Source organism: Neoarius graeffei, chromosome 27 (genome assembly GCF_027579695.1).
Source record: "Neoarius graeffei isolate fNeoGra1 chromosome 27, fNeoGra1.pri, whole genome shotgun sequence".
Classification (NCBI taxonomy): Eukaryota; Metazoa; Chordata; class Actinopteri; order Siluriformes; family Ariidae; genus Neoarius; species Neoarius graeffei.
Genome location: NC_083595.1, coordinates 26,780,384 through 26,799,127, shown reverse-complemented (window position 1 = coordinate 26,799,127; position 18,744 = coordinate 26,780,384).

The window sequence follows — 18,744 nt, the reverse complement described above, 5'->3', positions numbered from 1 at the left end:
CATCTGCTGGCAAGAGCATAGCCCATCCGGATGTTTCCCTATAATAAATAATGAGCCATTCAGACACGTATGACCTATTCTCAATCTAGTAATAATGACATCTTCCTTACGTTTACCACTTCCGCAAACATTAACTGAGTCAGCAACACGACTATTTATTGAGAATAGATGCCTGCCCTTTATATCTTGTTCCCAAAGATGTTGCCATCTCAAAAGAGATTGCTGCCACACAATAGATTTGCCTTCAGACTTTGATAAGGACAGACTAACATCAACCGTTTCCCGTCGAGTCGCCTCCTTAGCCAGTGTATCCACCTTTTCATTGAACTTGATTCCCACATGAGCAGGTATCCATAAAAATGCCACTGTCACTCCATATCTTCCCACATCTCTAATTGTCAAAAGGATGTCATATACTATGTCTTGTCGCCTCTTGGACATTCCCTTCCCAAGACTCCTGATAGCCGACACAGAGTCACTGCATATCAGCACCTTCCTATTCTGAAGTTGTCCAGCCCACTGCACAGCCATCAGGACTGCATACAACTCCACTGTAAACACACTCAGCTGATCTGAGGTCCTCTTTGAGGCCTGCACATTCATTCCTTGGACTACAAAAGCTGCCCCAGTAGCCCCTGTATCCTGATCCTTTGATCCATCAGTGAATATTAATACATAATCATGGTATTTGTCTTTTACATGGCAATGAAAGCTATACACCAACTCTGCTTCAGGATCTTGCTCCTTAGTTTTAAGTAATATTAGGTCAATCTCTGGGACCTCCAGCTGCCACATAGGGATCAACGGCCACAATACTCCTGGGCAAAAGGTCCTCTGAAGAATATTCAACTCCTGGGCAACAGATTCTACAGTCCACCCAAAACTGTGCTGATTCGCCACCTCCCTCTCCCAGCTTGGTTCAATCACTCTTCTAACAGGGTGACCAGGACTCTGTCCCATCAAATTAATCCAATAATTGGCCTGCAGCTGTTTTCTCCTCAGCCCAAGAGGCATTTCTCCTGCCACAACCTGTAGAGCACAAACTGGGGAAGATCGCACCGCTCCAGTACATAATCTCAATGCAGCCGCTTGGATTACATCCAGCCTAGCCAGTACAGATGTCGCTGCAGATGCATAAACCAAGCACCCATAATCCATCCTTGTTCTGATCAGGTAAACATAGATCAATTTTAAAGAGGTCAAATCTGCTCCCCAGTTCCTTCCAGCAAGACATCTCATCAGGTTCAATACATTTTTACATTTATCCACCACTTTTGATATATGTACTCTCCAAGTAAGTCTAGTGTCAAAGAACACTCCTAGAAATTTAAAACAAGAAACCCTTTCCACAGGATGGTTGTAAAGATATAACTTTAGGTTTTCACAGACCCTCTTCCTTGTAAAAAACATTGTTTTTGTTTTCTCAACTGAGAATCTGAAACCCCACTTCCTACCCCAGTCCTCTACAAGAGTCAGAGACTCCTGGACCTTCTTCAAAATGTGTCGCATATTTTTCCCCCTCTTCCACAATCCACCATCATCTGCAAACAGGGACTGTCCAATATCAGGCTGAACATCAGAAAAAATATCATTGATCATTATATTAAACAATAAAGGACTGATCACACTTCCTTGTGGAGTTCCATTCTCCACCAAACATCGACTTGATATGTCCGTCCCTATCTTGACCTGAATGCTTCTGTTTCTCAAAAAATCCATCACCCAATTAAAAATATTTCCCCCAATACCCAACAGGTGCAACTTAATCAAAAGACCCTCCACCCAAAGCATATCATACGCTTTTTCTACATCCAGAAACACTGCCACTACAGTTTCTCTGTTTATCTGAGCTTTTCTGATTTCATCTTCAAGACATATAATAGAGTCAATTGTGTTCCGTCCCTTCCTGAAACCACTTTGATACCTTGTCAACAATCCCTTTTCCTCAACAAAGTGCCTTAGCCGTCCATTGACCAGTTTTTCCATCAGCTTACCTACCTGTGAGGTCAAAGCTATAGGCCGGTAATTGACAGGGTTACTAGCATCCTTCCCTGGTTTTTTTATAGGCACAATGACCGCCTCTTTCCATTCTGCTGGAATGTGTCCCTCCTCCCACACCCTATTGTACAGATTCAAAACTGTTCGCAGACTTGTGTCACTCAAATGAGCTAACATTCGATAGCAGATTCCGTCCTGCCCAGGGGCTGAATTCCCACACCTCTCCAAAGCATTTTTAAGCTCCAACAATGTGAAAGGAACATTATATTTATCCTCCGATTTCTCTTTCTTTTGAACAACCCCACCAAATATATTCATTGTCTCTTCTCTCCCGCATCTTTCCTCTTCTGACAGATTATCAGAACTATGGACCTTACTCAAAGTCTTCACCATCATTTCCGCTTTTTCCATGTCAGACACAGCCAGCTGGTCTCCATCTGAAAGAATAGGATAACCCCACTCTCTTCTGTTACCCTCCATTTTCTTAATCATACCCCACACTTCATTTATGTCCACACTACTACCTATTGAGCTACAATATTCTCTCCAGTAAGTCCTTTTCCTTTGTCTAATGACCCTCCTGACAACTGCCTGCGCCTGCTTATATTCAATAAAGCGTTGGAAGTTATGTGATTGCTTCACCTTTCTAAAAGCCCTATTCCTGATTTTCACAGCCATCTCACAATCTTCATTCCACCACGGAACTGCATTCTTAACCAGCTTCCCTGAGCTTTTCGGGATTGCTTCCATTGCAGCCATATAAATCCTCTGGCGCAATTCTATTTCATGCCCTTCAACACTATCTGTATTTGGAACTGACCTAAGAAACAGATCACTGAATTCCCTAAACCTCTCCCAATCTGCCTTTCCGAAGACCCACCTCCCAGGCCTCACTCCTGTTCTGAGTCTAACATCAATATCCACAGTACAAATAATAGGGTAATGATCACTCCCTATACTGACTCCATGTACTTCCCACTCACACCTTGGGGCCAATCTAGATGATGAAAGTGTCAGATCTAATACTGACTCACGCCCCGTCCTACCATCAAATCTAGTTCCCCTTCCATCATTCAAGCAAACTAAGTCCCTCTCACTCAGCAAGTCCTCAACTACCTGACCATTTCTATCAAACCTATCCCCACCCCACAATGAACTGTGAGCATTGAAATCTCCAGCCCACACCACATTTCCTCTATCCTGTCCTTCTATCTTCTCTAGTTCAGTTAATTCTAACCGTTTGCAAGGGTTATAATAATTTATAACAGCTATTTTCTTTGAACCCACCCATATTTCCACCACCACATATTCCTGTTCTATCCCCATACCCAGTACTCTATATGGTATCCCCTGTCTCACAAAGGTAGCACAACCCCCTCCACTTCCTCCCACTCGGTCCCTCCTAACAACTATATAATTGATTAAAACAAAATCAAACCTAGGTTGGAGCCATGTTTCTTGAATACATATTATATCCGGTTTCATAATCATATCATCCACAAACTTTTTAAATTCTTGTCCATTTGCCAGCAGACTCCTTGCATTCCATTGTAAAATGATCATACACAGAATAATCATCCTACACTATCTTGACTTGTCTGCATCACGCAGAGCCCATCCCTCACCTCTTCCCACTTCAATCCCACCATACCCAAATGCTGAACCGCTGCCTTTGTAATAATTTGGATCCTGTCTGTCTTCGATTTCATTTCCGCTGTGGCATTTATTACCCCTGCCATAAATATTACAAGGTCTCTTTTCTCCCTCCACCCATATTCCTTCACTTTAACAGATGTACATCCCACCTCCCTGTCTGTAGCTAAGTCTCTTCTTACAGTTCTTTCACTATTTCTAGATTGGTCCACACTTTTAACAGCTTCTGCGTAAGTTACTTTGTTTTTCAACTTCACATTATGGATTTCTGTCTCTCTTCTCATAACTTCACAACCCCAATACGCTGCACTGTGCGCTCCTCCGCAATTACAGCATTTAGGTCTCGCTCCAACATCACACTTCCCATACTCATGAGCTCCCCCACACTTTGCACATGTTTGTACCCCTTTACACACCTTGGCTGTATGGCCGAATTTTTGACATTTAAAGCATCTCAAAGGCTTATGCACGAACTCTCTCACTCGATACCTCAAATATCCTAAATAAAGTTCAGAGGGTATGTCTCTAGTACTAAACTTAATCAGAACCGACTCAGTCTCCTTTTTTTCAACTCCCCTGGTCAATCGCGTTGCACTCTGAACGGCTCCACATCTTTCTTTCAAATTCTTAACTAACTCATCCATTTGCATCGAAACAGGAATTCCATATATCACCCCTCTACTCCCTTCACTACCAACCCTTATCACTTTCACAACCTTTGCCTTCCCAACAACTTGCAACCTTTCAGCCTTCGCAACCTGTTCTTCAGTGACACACCCAATCAACAAATTACCATCATCCAACACTCTGGCGTTATTTATAGTTCCAACCTGATTCTTAAGCACATTCGTCAGTTTTATAGGATCCATATTCTTGATGCCCCCACTTTCAAACCTTACAACCACAAAAGAGCACTTCTCCCTGTCTCTCCCCCCTTCTCCCGTCACCGTAGTTTTAAACCTTTTCCTAAACTGCCAACTATTATCATCATCTTTAATGCCATCCATACTAATACTCTCCTCCCCCCCTTGACTCCCCGCCATGGCGGAGAACTTGCAAGGATATCGTATACCGGACCTGTACAGGCCGTCGGCCGATATACTCTCAGAATTCTCACTCCAGGCTATGTTAATGCTAATGCTAGCTATTTAAACCGACCCGCGCCAAAGTTCCCCTACAGACGGTTGTTGTTGTGGTGAAGCTTTCGGATACCCATCAGAGAGACCTCCTCCACCCATCCGCTCGATGGCGCGCACTCCAAATATGGACACTTCTGCTACCAAGCTCCGCCCACCGCCAGGTAAACTCTCCAGCACATCCGAGAAAACTGGATCAGCGATAAAACAAACAACATTAATTAACAAGAATACTACTAATAATCAAGTCAGCTTTATTGTCAAATATGCTATACATGCTCGACATACAGCACAGATGAAATTTCAGTCCTCTCTGACCCACGGTGCAAACAGGCAATGCAATAAATAAAAATAAAAATAGAATAATTGAAAACAAACAAACAATATAAACACTCTAGATAAGAACTAGACATAGACTAAACACTCAGACAAACAATATAAACAGTATAAATAAACCAGAGGTGTCAAAAGTATTCACAGTCATTACTCAGGTAGAAGTATAGATACTAAGATTTAAAAAGACTTCTGTAGAAGTTGAAGTATCAACTCAAGCTTTTTACTCAAGTACAAAAGTACTGATTTCAAAACTACTTAAAGTATAAAAGTAAAAATAACGCATGAAAAAAAAGTCATTATGGACAAAGGCTTAGGCTGTGCCACAGGGGCCTATGGTGCCCTACCCCACCTCCCCCCAAAAAAATATCTTTCTAAAGGCCATAATGACTGTTATATTAAAATGTTAATGTTGAAAACTTTGACTAAAAGCAAATTTTTAAATCTCTCACAGAGCCCACCAAACGAACTCGCAACGTTGAATCATAGCCTACTGCTAGCAAGCAAAGTATGGTGGCATGTCTTGGCATGTACCTAGCCATGGCAAACATTGCAAATTTACCATTCTGTGTCACAAGTTACTACCATATTTTGTCAATAATCAACTGATAAGAAACTTTCGGCTTACCTCAATATGCTTTTTCAGATTAGACGGCGAGTTTTTGAAAGCCATTAGCTCGTGGTACTTGGGTGCGCAGAGCTTGCAGCACATTCGAAAGGAGTTTTTTTTCTCTGCTCTCCCTCTCCCTCCTTTTTTTCCCTGCTTGTGCTCCCTTGTCTCGTCTCATCTGTCTATACTTTTGAGAGACTCTCTCCGCATTGCTCTCTAAACTAAAAAAAAAATAAAAAATCATGGAATTGATAAACTGGTCTCCTAACGAAATTGACACAGTTTTCTCGAGGAGAAGCCTGGGTTCGGGGGAACCCGCCTGTCCTGCCGGAACGTTCGCGGCTGGTTACACGATGGATGCGTGGGAGCGGTGGCGGGTCATGTGCCTGGCAATTCTTTCTGTGGAGGACATTGAAGACATCTACCTATTCGGAACCATGATTATAGGACTTTTGCTGATTGGATAAGGCATTGCCCTGGTTTATCGAGGAAATCAAACAACGGTGACAGCTGTTCAAAGCCCCATAAAGCAGCCCGATATGATTGAAGCGGTGGGCAGAGCTGTCCGCACTCAGACTGTGGCTATTCAGAACTTGAACCACAACATGGATGACATCATGGAGAAGCTTTCGACTTTGCAAAGGAAAAGTTTTTCGGAGACCAAATTGGACAAAATGGACAGAAATGGACGAACAGAATGGACGTGCAAAAAATGCATCTGCTCGCCCCTAGACCAACCAATCCCAATCTTATCTACTTTCGACTCCCTGAGACAGCACCAGCCTCAGCCAAGGACGTTGCTGGGACAACATCTCCCCCTGAAGGTCACTGCTGTGAGATGCTCTCGCATTCCTTCCCCCACTTCCCGTGGTCGCCGCTTTCACCCCCAGTGTGACAAGCGGGTGTGTGACCAGCGCCCTCATGGCTGCAGGAGCGGACGGCTGCTTGCTTGCGCTGGGTTAGCTCTACCTCCTCCCCTCCCCCCTTACCCCCCACCCCTGATTGCCCCCCTTCACCCCCAAGTCCCGTGTTTTCATGTTGTAAAGTGTATTTGTGTTTTTTGTGCTTATGTGCTGAGGTTTTTTTAATGTTCCCACACTGTACTCCTCACAGGAGCATAGGGTGGGGGTTGCTTTTTTCTCCTCTCCTTTCCTCATGTTCTCTGTAATTTTCTTTTTTCCCTGTCTTCCTGTCCTGTCTACTCCCCCTTTGTTAATATGTGTATGTATGTATGTAAGGACAGGTTGATGGTCAATTTCACTCGTACAGTGATAATAAAGGGTTCAGGGGCGGATCTAGAAAAATATTTATGGGGTGGCAAGAGGGGGAAGGAATTTTTGAGGGGTGGCAACGTATTACAGACGTATATACAGTTAGGTCCATATATTAGGTTAGGTTATATTATATTAGGTTAGGTCCATATATATATATATATATATATATATATATATATATATATATATTTGGACACTGACACAAATTTTGTTTTTTTACCTGTTTACTGAAACATATTCAAGTTATAGTTATGTAATGGACATGGACATAAAGTCCAGACTTTCAGCTTTCATTTGAGGGTATCCACATTAAAATTGGATGAAGGGTTTAGGAGTTTCAGCTCCTTAACATGTGCCACCCTGTTTTTAAAGGGACCAAAAGTAATTGGACAATTGACTCAAAGGCTATTTCATGGGCAGGTGTGGGAAATTCCTTCATTATGTCATTCTCAATTAAGCAGATAAAAGGCCTGGAGTTGATTTGAGGTGTGGTGCTTGCATTTGGAAGATTTTGCTGTGAAGAAAACATGCGGTCAAAGGAGCTCTCCATGCAGGTGAAACAAGCCATCCTTAAGCTGCGAAAACAGAAAAAAAACATCCGAGAAATTGCTACAATATTAGGAGTGGCAAAATCTACAGTTTGGTACATCCTGAGAAAGAAAGAAAGAAAGCACTAGTGAACTCATCAATGCAAAGACCTGGACACTCACAGAAGACAACAGTAGTGGATGATCGCAGAATAATGTCAATGGTGAAGAGAAACCCCTTCACAACAGCCAACCAAGTGAACAACACTCTCCATGAGGTAGGCCTATCAATATTCAAATCTACCATAAAGAGAAGACTGCATGAAAGTAAATACAGAGGGTTCACTGCACGGTGCAAGCCACTCATAAGCCTCAAGAATAAAAAGACTAGATTGGACTTTGCTAAAAAAACATCTAAAAAAGCCAGCACAGTTCTGGAAGAGCATTCTTTGGACAGATGAAACCAAGATCAACCTCTACCAGAATGATGGAAAGAAAAAAGTATGGTGAAGGCATGGTACAGCTCATGATCCAAAGCATACCACATCATCTGTAAAACATGGCGGAGACAGTGTGATGGCTTGGGCATGCATGGCTGCCAGTGGCACTGGGTCATAGCGTTTATTGATGATGTGACATAGGACAGAAGCAGCCGGATGAATTCTGAGGTATTCAGAGACATATTGTGTGCTCAAATCCAGCCAAACTGATTGGTCGGCGTTTCATAATACAGATGGACAATGACCCAGAACATAAAGCCAAAGCAACCCAGGAGTTTATTAAAGCAAAGAAGTAGAATATTCTTGAATGGCCAAGTCAGTCACCTGATCTCAACCCAATTGAGCATGCATTTCACTTGTTAAAGACTAAACTTCAGACAGAAAGGCCCACAAATGAACAGCAACTGAAAACCGCTGCAGTAAAGGCCTGGCAGAGCATTAAAAAGGAGGAAACACAGCGTCTGGTGATGTCCATGAGTTCAAGACTTCAGGCAGTCATTGCCAACAAAGGGTTTTCAACCAAGTATTAGAAATGAACATTTTATTTACAATTATTTAATTTGTCCAATTACTTTTGAGCCCCTGAAATGAAGGGATTGTGTTTAAAAAATGCTTTTAGTTCCTCACATTTTTATGCAATCATTTTGTTCAACCCACTGAATTAAAGCTGAAAGTCTGAACTTCAACTGCATCTGAATTGTTTTGTTCACAATTCATTGTGGTAATGTACAGAACCAAAATTAGAAAAATGTTGTCTCTGTCCAAATATTTATGGACCTAACTGTATACTGAATTTAATCACAGTTTGATGACAATTAGTATGTACACACTACAAAAGGGCACGGGCTGCCATTTACAAACTCATACAGACAAACTTAATCTCATGCTTTTATTGTTCACGAAGAACACACATTCTCAGATGAGGTCTATACCGTTTCTGGACAGTTTTATACTGTATATGCAAAAGAACAGACACTAAAAAACAACAACAATAACAACACTGCTTCAAGTTCAGCATGATTCAAACCATTTACACCAGTGTCACATTTTATAGTTTTTTTTCCCTCACGCTTTGTAAAGGCTCACCAGTGAGCATAACATGAACTTGTCATGCCTACAACAGCTGAATGCAGCGATTTCCATGTTGCTCAGCAAAACGCTTCACATTACATGTATAGTTAGCTAAATAACGTTCTCCAACCTGATTTTTATCCTCTCAAAATCACCATCGCAACTATGCTAGCACTGTTCATTCATTATAATTTCATTTCTTGATAGATAGTTAATCAGCTTTTATCTCTTTCCTCCCGTGTCTCCTTTCCTTGTGACTCCTGGCTCCCTCGCTTTGTGCCTCTCAATTTTCCAAAACAACCAATCTCTGGCGTTATCTCGTGCTTCATTCGCCGCAGTCGGACATTGGAAATTCACGCACGTAAATGTCAAATTGGCCGTAATTTTTCTTTGAATTTGTCACTGCCAACTGGGGTGGCAGCAGGGGTGGCAAGGCTTTCTTTTAGGTCGTCCTGGCTACCAACCTCCTCACTGGTGCTTAATTGCAATATTTTGCTCAAGTTCTCTTCAGTCTGTACCACGGGCATCTTCATACAAGTGTGCCTTGCTGGCATGTGACGTGATCACTGATTCTGTGTCATTTGCAGGTGTGATGAATCGCGTACAAACCAATAGGGTGTCAGAATTGCATACAGTGGTGCTCGAAAGTTTCTGAACCCTTTAGAATTTTCTATATTTCTGCATAAATATGACCTAAAACATCATCAGATTTTCACACAAGTCCTAAAAGTAGATAAAGAGAACCCAGTTAAACAAATGAGACAAAAATATTATACTTGGTCATTTATTTATTGAGGAAAATTATCCAATATTACATATCTGTGAGTGGCAAAAGTATGTGAACCATTGCTTTCAGTATCTGGTGTGACCCCCTTGTGCAGCAATAACTGCAACTAAACATTTCCTGAAACTGTTGGTCAGTCCTGCACACTGGCTTGGAGGAATTTTAGCCCATTCCTCCGTACAGAACAGCTTCAACTCTGGGATGTTGGTGGGTTTCCTCACATGAACTGCTCGCTTCAGGTCCTTCCACAAGATTTCAATTGGATTAAGGTCAGGACTGTGACTTGGCCATTCCAAAGAATTAACTTTATTCTTCTTTAACCATTCTTTGGTAGAACGACTTGTGTGTTTAGGGTCGTTGTCTTGCTGCATGACCCACCTTCTCTTGAGATTCAGTTCATGGACAGATGTCCTGACATTTTTCTTTAGAATTCGCTGGTATAATTCAGAATTCATTGTTCCATCAATGATGGCAAGCCATCCTGGCCCAGATGCAGCAAAACAAGCCCAAACCATGATACTACCACCACCATGTTTCACAGATGGGATAAGGTTCTTATGCTGGAATGCAGTGTTTTCCTTTCTCCAAACATAACGCTTCTCGTTTAAAACAAAAAGTTCTATTTTGGTCTCATCCGTCCACAAAACATTTTTCTAATAGCCTTCTGGCTTGTCCACATGATCTTTAGCAAACTGCAGATGAACAGCAATGTTCTTTTTAGAGAGCACTGGCTTTTTCCTTGAAACCCTGCCATGCACCCCATTGTTGTTCAGTGTTCTCCTGATGGTGGAGTCATGAACATTAGCCAATGTGAGAGAGGCCTTCAGTTGCTTAGAAGTTACCCTGGGGTCCTTTGTGACTTCACTGACTATTACATGCCTTACTCTTGGAGTGATCTTTCTTGGTCGACCACTCCTGGGGAGGGTAACAATGATCTTGGATTTCCTCCATTTGTACACAATCTGTCTGACTGTGGATTGGTGGAGTCCAAACTCTTTAGAGATGGTTTTGTAACCTTTTCCAGCCTGATGAGCATCAACAACGCTTTTTCTGAAGTCCTCACAAATCTCCTTTGTTCGTGCCATGATACACTTCCACAAACATGTGTTGTGAAGATCAGACTTTGATAGGGGCAATTCCATGTAAATGTCAACCTCACTATGCAAAAATAAAGCAACATGTAATACATCAAAACCACTCCCAGAGATATCACCTAGGCCTGTATTTTACAGATGTGAATAAGTTGAACCAATTTGTAACCAACCTAATATGTCACTGTCAGTCTTTCTTTCTTATAATGTAAAACCCAAGCTAAAATCAACTTTGATCATGTACAATTCTATATTATTGCCACAAGCCACAGAAATGTATGCTAAAATCCACAAAACAGCAAAACAATAGCCATCCTAAATATTATTTAAGAACTTTGATAGTTTTAGCTGATATTTAGAGAGTTTTTCAAAGGGTTATGGTGGTTAAATTGCTGATTTTCTAAACATATGCCATGTCTATTTCAGACGCGTCACATCCATAACGGAATTTCGTCACATCCATAACGCTGACTTTTCCTTCCGAAACTCTGCATGAAATACAAAATATTTTAAACAAAGGTTTTTTAATATTCACCTTGGACCCCTCTATCAAACGGATATCTCCATTTCGACATTAGGTTTACGATTTCACAGAGTTTGATAAAAATGTACAGTCACCCAAGAAAAGTGATACTTTTTCTGTCACATCCATAACGCATCTTTTATTGGCACTTTCTGGCATGCCCTAGATGTACTATGGGAATTGTTCTTGTTCTATCACTTCTCCAGTATGGTACAGCCTTAAAATATGCAACACCTGTTTAAATACTGGGAGACAATAAAACATGCACTGGGTCATTTGTTGCCATTTTGAGTTCAAGTGTCACGTCCATAACGCTGGAATTGCTCTTAGATCCCTGTTCTTTAAATAAAACAGGGTGCCCACTCACACCTGATTGTCAACCCATTGATTGAAAACACCTGACTCTAATTTCACCTTCAAATTAACTGCTAATCCTAGAGGTTCACATACTTTTGCCACTCACAGATATGTAATATTGGATCATTTTCCTCAATAAATAAATGACCAAGTATAATATTTTTGTCTCATTTGTTTAATTGGGTTCTTTTTACCTACTTTTAGGACTTGTGTGAAAATCTGTTCATGTTTTAGGTCATATTTATGTAGAAATATTGAAAATTCTAAAGGGTTCACAAACTTTCAAGCACCACTGTATGTTTATACTTCTCATCCAACCACAGTCAAATTCACTCTATGTGGATGGCGCGAATTATCAGTGGTCATTGTTGTTTTTTGTTTTGAACTATGACAAGCTGGAATGAAAACAAGCCAAAATGAAATGAGTAATGAGGCTATTTTTAAAATGTAAGGAGTAGAAAGTACAGATGGCGGCACGGTTGTGTAGTGGTTAGCGCTGTCGCCTCACAGCAAGAAGGTCCTGGGTTCGAGCCCCGGGGCCGGCGAGGGCCTTTCTGTGTGGAGTTTGCATGTTCTCCCCGTGTCCGCGTGGGTTTCCTCCGGGTGCTCCGGTTTCCCCCACAGTCCAAAGACATGCAGGTTAGGTTAACTGGTGACTCTAAATTGACCATAGGTGTGAATGTGAGTGTGAATGGTTGTCTGTGTCTATGTGTCAGCCCTGTGATGACCTGGCGACTTGTCCAGGGTGTACCCCGCCTTTCGCCCGTAGTCAGCTGGGATAGGCTCCAGCTTGCCTGCGACCCTGTAGAAGGATAAAGCGGCTAGAGATAATGAGATGAGATGAGAATGAGAAAGTACAGATAATTGCGTAAAAATGTAAGGAGTAGAAGTAAAAAGTCAACTGAAAAATAATTACTCCACTAAAGTATAGATAACCAAAATTTCTACTTTAGTAAGGTAACGAAGTATTTGTACTTCGTTACTTGACACCTCTGAAATAAACAGTATAAACACTAGATAAGAACTAGACATAGACTAAACACTCAGACAATAATAATAATGAAGAGAAAATTCGGGTCATAACTGTAAAACCAAACGCACGTACTGCTTCTTTTACAAACAGGCCTGCAGTTTCGAAAGTAATCTTAATGCTTAACCTTCCTCGAAACACAAACAATAAGGAAATGTCATTGTCTAATTCCATCGACCTGTTTGTAAAAGCTAAATCATAGGGAACTTCCAGACAATACCTCCACAAATACATTCAAGCAGCATGTGTGAGATTCAGATTCCTGGCTCTGAAAGGTTATGGTACACTTTTTACAGGACAGGCTGAGAGGCTTCGTCGTGTTATTCCAGGGAAGCACACTGTTCACATGAGAGAAAGATAGATAGATAGATGGATGGATGCAGCCTGTAAGGTTCAGAGATGGAGTGGAGTTGAAAGAGGCATTTACAGTTCTTCTTTTGGCTGCTCCCGATTAGGGGTCGCCACAGCGGATCTTTCGTCTCCATTGCTCCCTGTCTTCTGCATCCTTCTCTACCACACCTGCCACTTTCATATCCTCTCTCACCACATCCATGTATCTTCTCTTTGGCCTTCCTTGTTTTCGTTTGCCTGGCAGCTCCATCCTCAACATTCTCCTTCCCACATGCTCTGCATCTCTTCTCAGGATGTGCCCATACCATCTCAGTCTCATCTCTCTTAGCTTAAGGCATTTACAGTTAATGATGCAAATGAAATGCTTTTACAACAACTACAGCAAGCCACTCAGTCTGTGCTGCTGTGTACTACTCATTTGTTGTAATAATTTTGATGTGTTATGTTGTTTCTGTTCATCTACATTTGATCTCTTTATCAAAGAAATTCTGGCATTATAATGGGCAATATATAATCTATCTATCCATCCATCCATCCATCCATCTATCTATCTAATATAGTACTTGGTTGGAAGTTTAAAGGGCTCCTCCAGCTAATTTATTTTCAAACTTATTTTAAGTAAAAGTAGTTGCAGATTCCAAAATACAAACTTTCATTTTTGGAGACCAAATAATGTTCAAGACAAATAAATTCTCTTTAAAATGCCCGATGGGCTTCCTGCAGTGGTGACGTATGCGATGACGTCAGGTAGTGGTTGCTTGGAGCAATTCAGCTGTTTATATTCTCTGTTTACATTCTAGTTTTGCTAGTTTTACAAGTATTTTCCCCAATTTATCAGTTTTTTAAATAAGTATGTCTCACTGTGTAGCATATAAATGCCTCAATGATGCTAAAAAGAAAGCACAAGCTGGAACTAGATTGTGGTTCTGCAGTGAAAATGCAAAGTGTGTTTGCTTAGCTGTGGCAAAGTGTCAAAGACAGAAACTAGGTTGGAAACGAGACCTCGCGTTGCAAAATCTTTTTTACGTGATCTACAGATAAAGTGTGTGGCAAAGCGTGGTGTAGTGTTTGTGTGTGTCTGCACGCTCTAAAATCGCAGTTTAAAATGGCTCAACTTGCAGCGTGACATGCAGAGGTGGAAAAACTGGACTGACAAAGTAAAAGTCCTGCTTAGGTTTTCCTTCTGCCTGTGCTCTCAACACAGGTGATTTCACCAATTAGCTCATCAACCTGGCTTAGGGGATGTGGTAATTAGGATCAGCTGGTTCATTGAATTGGCTGGAGCAAAAATGTGGCAGGGTTTTTACTTTCTGCACCCGGGTTTTTCCACCTCTGGTGACATGACACTTCGTGTAGCAAAACTACGATGTAAATAGAAAATATAAACAACTGAGTTGCTCCAAGCGACACTACCTGATGTCACTGCATACGTCACCAGCGCAGGAAGCCCATCTGGCATTTTAAAGAAAATTTATTTTTCTCAAACACTATTTGGTCTCCAAAAATGAAAGCTTGATTTTTTTTAAATTTGTGACTACTTTTACTTAAAGCTACATGGCCTTTCAATTTCATAAAATTGGTGAACTTTAGTTTCCTCTAAAAATTGGCCATTGTGATTGTAACGGTTCGCTACATGTGGGTGGAGCACAGAGGACGGCAGGACAGAGATCAGGTGCACACAGAGGCTTTATTGCCGCACTTTTCAGTCTGACAATAGACAGATTCCAAACACACCGAGACACACACACACTAGTGTCTCGTCCAGGGATGATCTCCTCTGCTCTCGATCTCCCTCCTTAAATAGGGCACGGTCACTGGGAAGACACACAAACACAGGTTAATTGCCGTCAGGTGTAGTGATTCTGCCACTTACCTTCCCTGACTCCGCCCTCCTGTCACAGACCGGCGCTTGATCACGCCCCCACTGCCACATACCCCCACCGCCCGACTCAGGCCGGGCGGCCGTCCGGCCTGCAGCCGACTCCCCCACCCCCCCTTGACGGGAGAGGAAGTCCGCCACGACCATCTGCGCCCCCGGCCTGTGGACCACCTTGAAATTGAAGGGTTGGAGTGCCAGATACCAACGGGTGATCCGCGCGTTGGCATCTTTCATGCGGTGGAGCCACTAGAGGGGCGCGTGGTCCGAACAGAGGGTGAAAGGGCGCCCCAGCAGGTAGTAACAGAGGGCGAGGACCACCCACTTGATCGCCAGACACTCTTTCTTGATCGTGCTGTAGCGCCCCTCACGCACTGACAGCTTCCTGCTAATGTACAGGATGGGGCGGTCCTCCCCCTCCACCTCCTGGGACAAAAGCGCCCCCAGCCCTCTGTTCGACGCATTGGTCTGCAACACAAAGGGGAGAGAAAAGTCAGGGGAGTGTAAAAGTGGCCCCCCCACACAGTGCAGCCTTCACTTCAGAAAAAGCCTGCTGGCACTGCTCCGTCCACTGGACCGGATCTGGTGCCCCCTTTTTAGTGAGGTCAGTCAGCGGGCTGGTGACATCTGAATAATTAGGTATAAACCTACGGTAATAGCCAGCCAGCCCCAGGAACTGCCTCACCCCCTTTTTGGTCTTGGGCCTCGGGCAGGCCGCAATCGCTGCCGTCTTATTAATTTGGGGACGCACCTGCCCGTTGCCCCAGTGGAAGCCCAGATACCGTACTTCCACCTGCCCAATCGCACACTTCTTTGGGTTGGCTGTGAGCCCCGCTCGTCTCAGCGACCCAAGGACGGCCCTCAGATGTTCGAGGTGCCTCTGCCAGTCATTACTATAGATGATAATATCATTCAGATAGGCGGCCGCATAAGTGGCGTGAGGGCGGAGGACTCTGTCCATTAGCCGCTGAAACGTAGCGGGCGCCCCAAACAGCCCAAACGGAAGGGTGACGAATTGGTGTAAACCAAACGGTGTGGAAAAGGCTGTTTTCTCTCGGGATAGTGGAGTCAAGGGGATCTGCCAATATCCCTTCGTCAAATCCAGCGTCGAATAAAAGCGAGCAGTGCCGAGTCGATTGAGCAACTCATCAATACGAGGCATCGGGTACGCATCAAATTTAGACACCGCGTTGACTTTTCTGTAGTCCACACAGAACCGGACCGACCCGTCGGCCTTGGGTACCAAGATCACCGGGCTATTCCAGTCACTGTGGGACTCCTCGATGATGCCCATTTCGAGCATGGTCTCAAGTTCTTCCCGAACCACCTTTTTTTTTGTGTTCGGGTAACCTGTAAGGGCAGCTACGCACTACTACCCCCGGGGGCGTCTCTATGTGGTGCTCTATGAGGTTGGTGCGACCGGGCAGGGGCGAGAACACATCTGACAACTCGGTCTGCAACTGGGCGACCTCCGTGAGTTGGGTCGGGGAGAGGTGGTCTCCACAGGGGACCGGAGAGGTGCGTGATGCCAATGCCCTCTTTTGAACCTCCGGTCCCAGCTCCGCCTTCTCCGGAACCACCGACACCAACGCCACGGGGACCTCCTCATTCCAGAGTTTAAGCAGGTTGAGGTGGTAAATTTGTAGTGCCCCACCCCTGTCCGTTCGCCTCACCTCATAGTCGACGTCCCCGACTCGCCGTGTGACCTTAAAGGGCCCTTGCCACTTGGCGATCAATTTGGAGCTCGAAGTGGGCAATAGTACGAGTACTTTATCTCCCTGGGTGAACTCCCTAAGGCGCGTACCCTTGTTGTACAGGCGGGCTTGCCGTTCCTGGGCCTGCCACAAATTCTCCTGAGTTAGGTGGGTGAGCGTGTGGAGTTTTGCGTGCAGGTCCATAACGTATTGAATTTCATTCTTGCTTTGTGAAGGTCCCTCCTCCCAATTTTCCCGCAGCACGTCTAGGATGCCGCGCGGCTTACGCCCATATAATAATTCGAACGGGGAGAACCCCGTGGAGGCTTGGGGAACCTCTCGCACTGAGAACAACAAGGGCTCGAGCCACTTATCCCAATTACGTGCATCCTCACTTACGAATTTTTAATGATATTTTTGAAGGTGCGATTGAACCGTTCCACTAAACCGTCCGTTTGTGGGTGATACACACTGGTGCGGATCAGCTTAATCCCCAATAACCCATACAGTTCGCGCAGTGTCCGTGATATAAATGTAGTGCCTTGATAGCTCTGTTCCCCAAGCTCAACAAAAAGGTAGAAATTTTCAGAGAGTTTGTTCCAGTAACCTAATCAATATAAAATTAGATCATACTGACTGTACAGCTGGTGCCAGCACCTTTGATCTAAAGGTGGGGCTATTAAATATTAGATCTCTTACATCTAAAGTGCTAATGGTTAATGAACTCATTACTGATCAGGAGTTTAATGTACTTTGTTTAACTGAAACATGGATTAAGCCAAATGAATATATAGCATTAAATGAAGCGAGTCCTCCTGGATACAGTTATATACACCAGCCTCGTCTAACTGGCAGAGGAGGAGGCGTTGTGGTTATTTATAACAATTATCTAGGTGTAACACAAAAACCTGGTTATAAATTTAATACATTTGAAGTTCTTCATACTCATATAAATGTATGTAGCCTCGAAAAATAAGTCTACCCAGTTAATTCCATTGCTTATTATTTACAGGCCCCCGGGGCCATATTCTGAGTTTCTTTCTGAATTTGCAGATTTTATCTCAGATCTGGTTATTTCCTTAGACAAAGCTTTAGTTGTCGGAGATTTTAATATTCACTTCGATAACCCAGAATACCCTTTAAAAACAGCGTTTGTGTCCATCTTAGATTCAGTCGGGATTAAGCAGAATGTCATAGGACCGACCCATAATGGTGGTCACACCCTTGATCTAATACTAACATTCAGATTAAACGTAGACAATATAGTCATACTTCCACAGTCTGAAGTTATCTCAGATCATTATCTCATCTCATTCAAACTATGTCTGAGTAATAATATATGCACCTCACCACGCTACTGTATTAAACGTACTTTCACGTCAACTACTACACAGAGCTTTATAAATGATCTCCCAGAGTTGTCAACTTTGATTGGGTCACTGTCAGCCCCTGCAGAACTTGATCAGGCAACTGAATGCTTAGAGTCAACATTCCGCCATACTTTAGATAATGTAGCTCCTCTAAAAAGGAAAATGGTCAGAGACAAAAAATTAGCACCCTGGTAATAATGATGACACTCGCACATTAAAACAGACCACTTGAAAACTGGAATGTAAATGGTGTCAAACAAAATTGGTAGTGTTCAAATTAGCTTGGAAGGAGAGCTTCCTGAAGTATAGAAAAGCTCTTAGTGCTGCGAGATCAACATATTTCTCCTCCCTAATAGAAGATAACAAAAATAATCCTAGATTCCTATTTAATACTGTAGCAAAATTAACCAGGAATAAGTCCACTATCGACACATGCACACCTGCAGTATGTAGTAGCAACGACTTCATGAATTTTTTTAATGACAAAATTGAGAATATCCGACAAAAAATTCAAACTACTAATTTAAGGTCAGACAATGAAAGTGACCTTGTAGTTAACTATATAA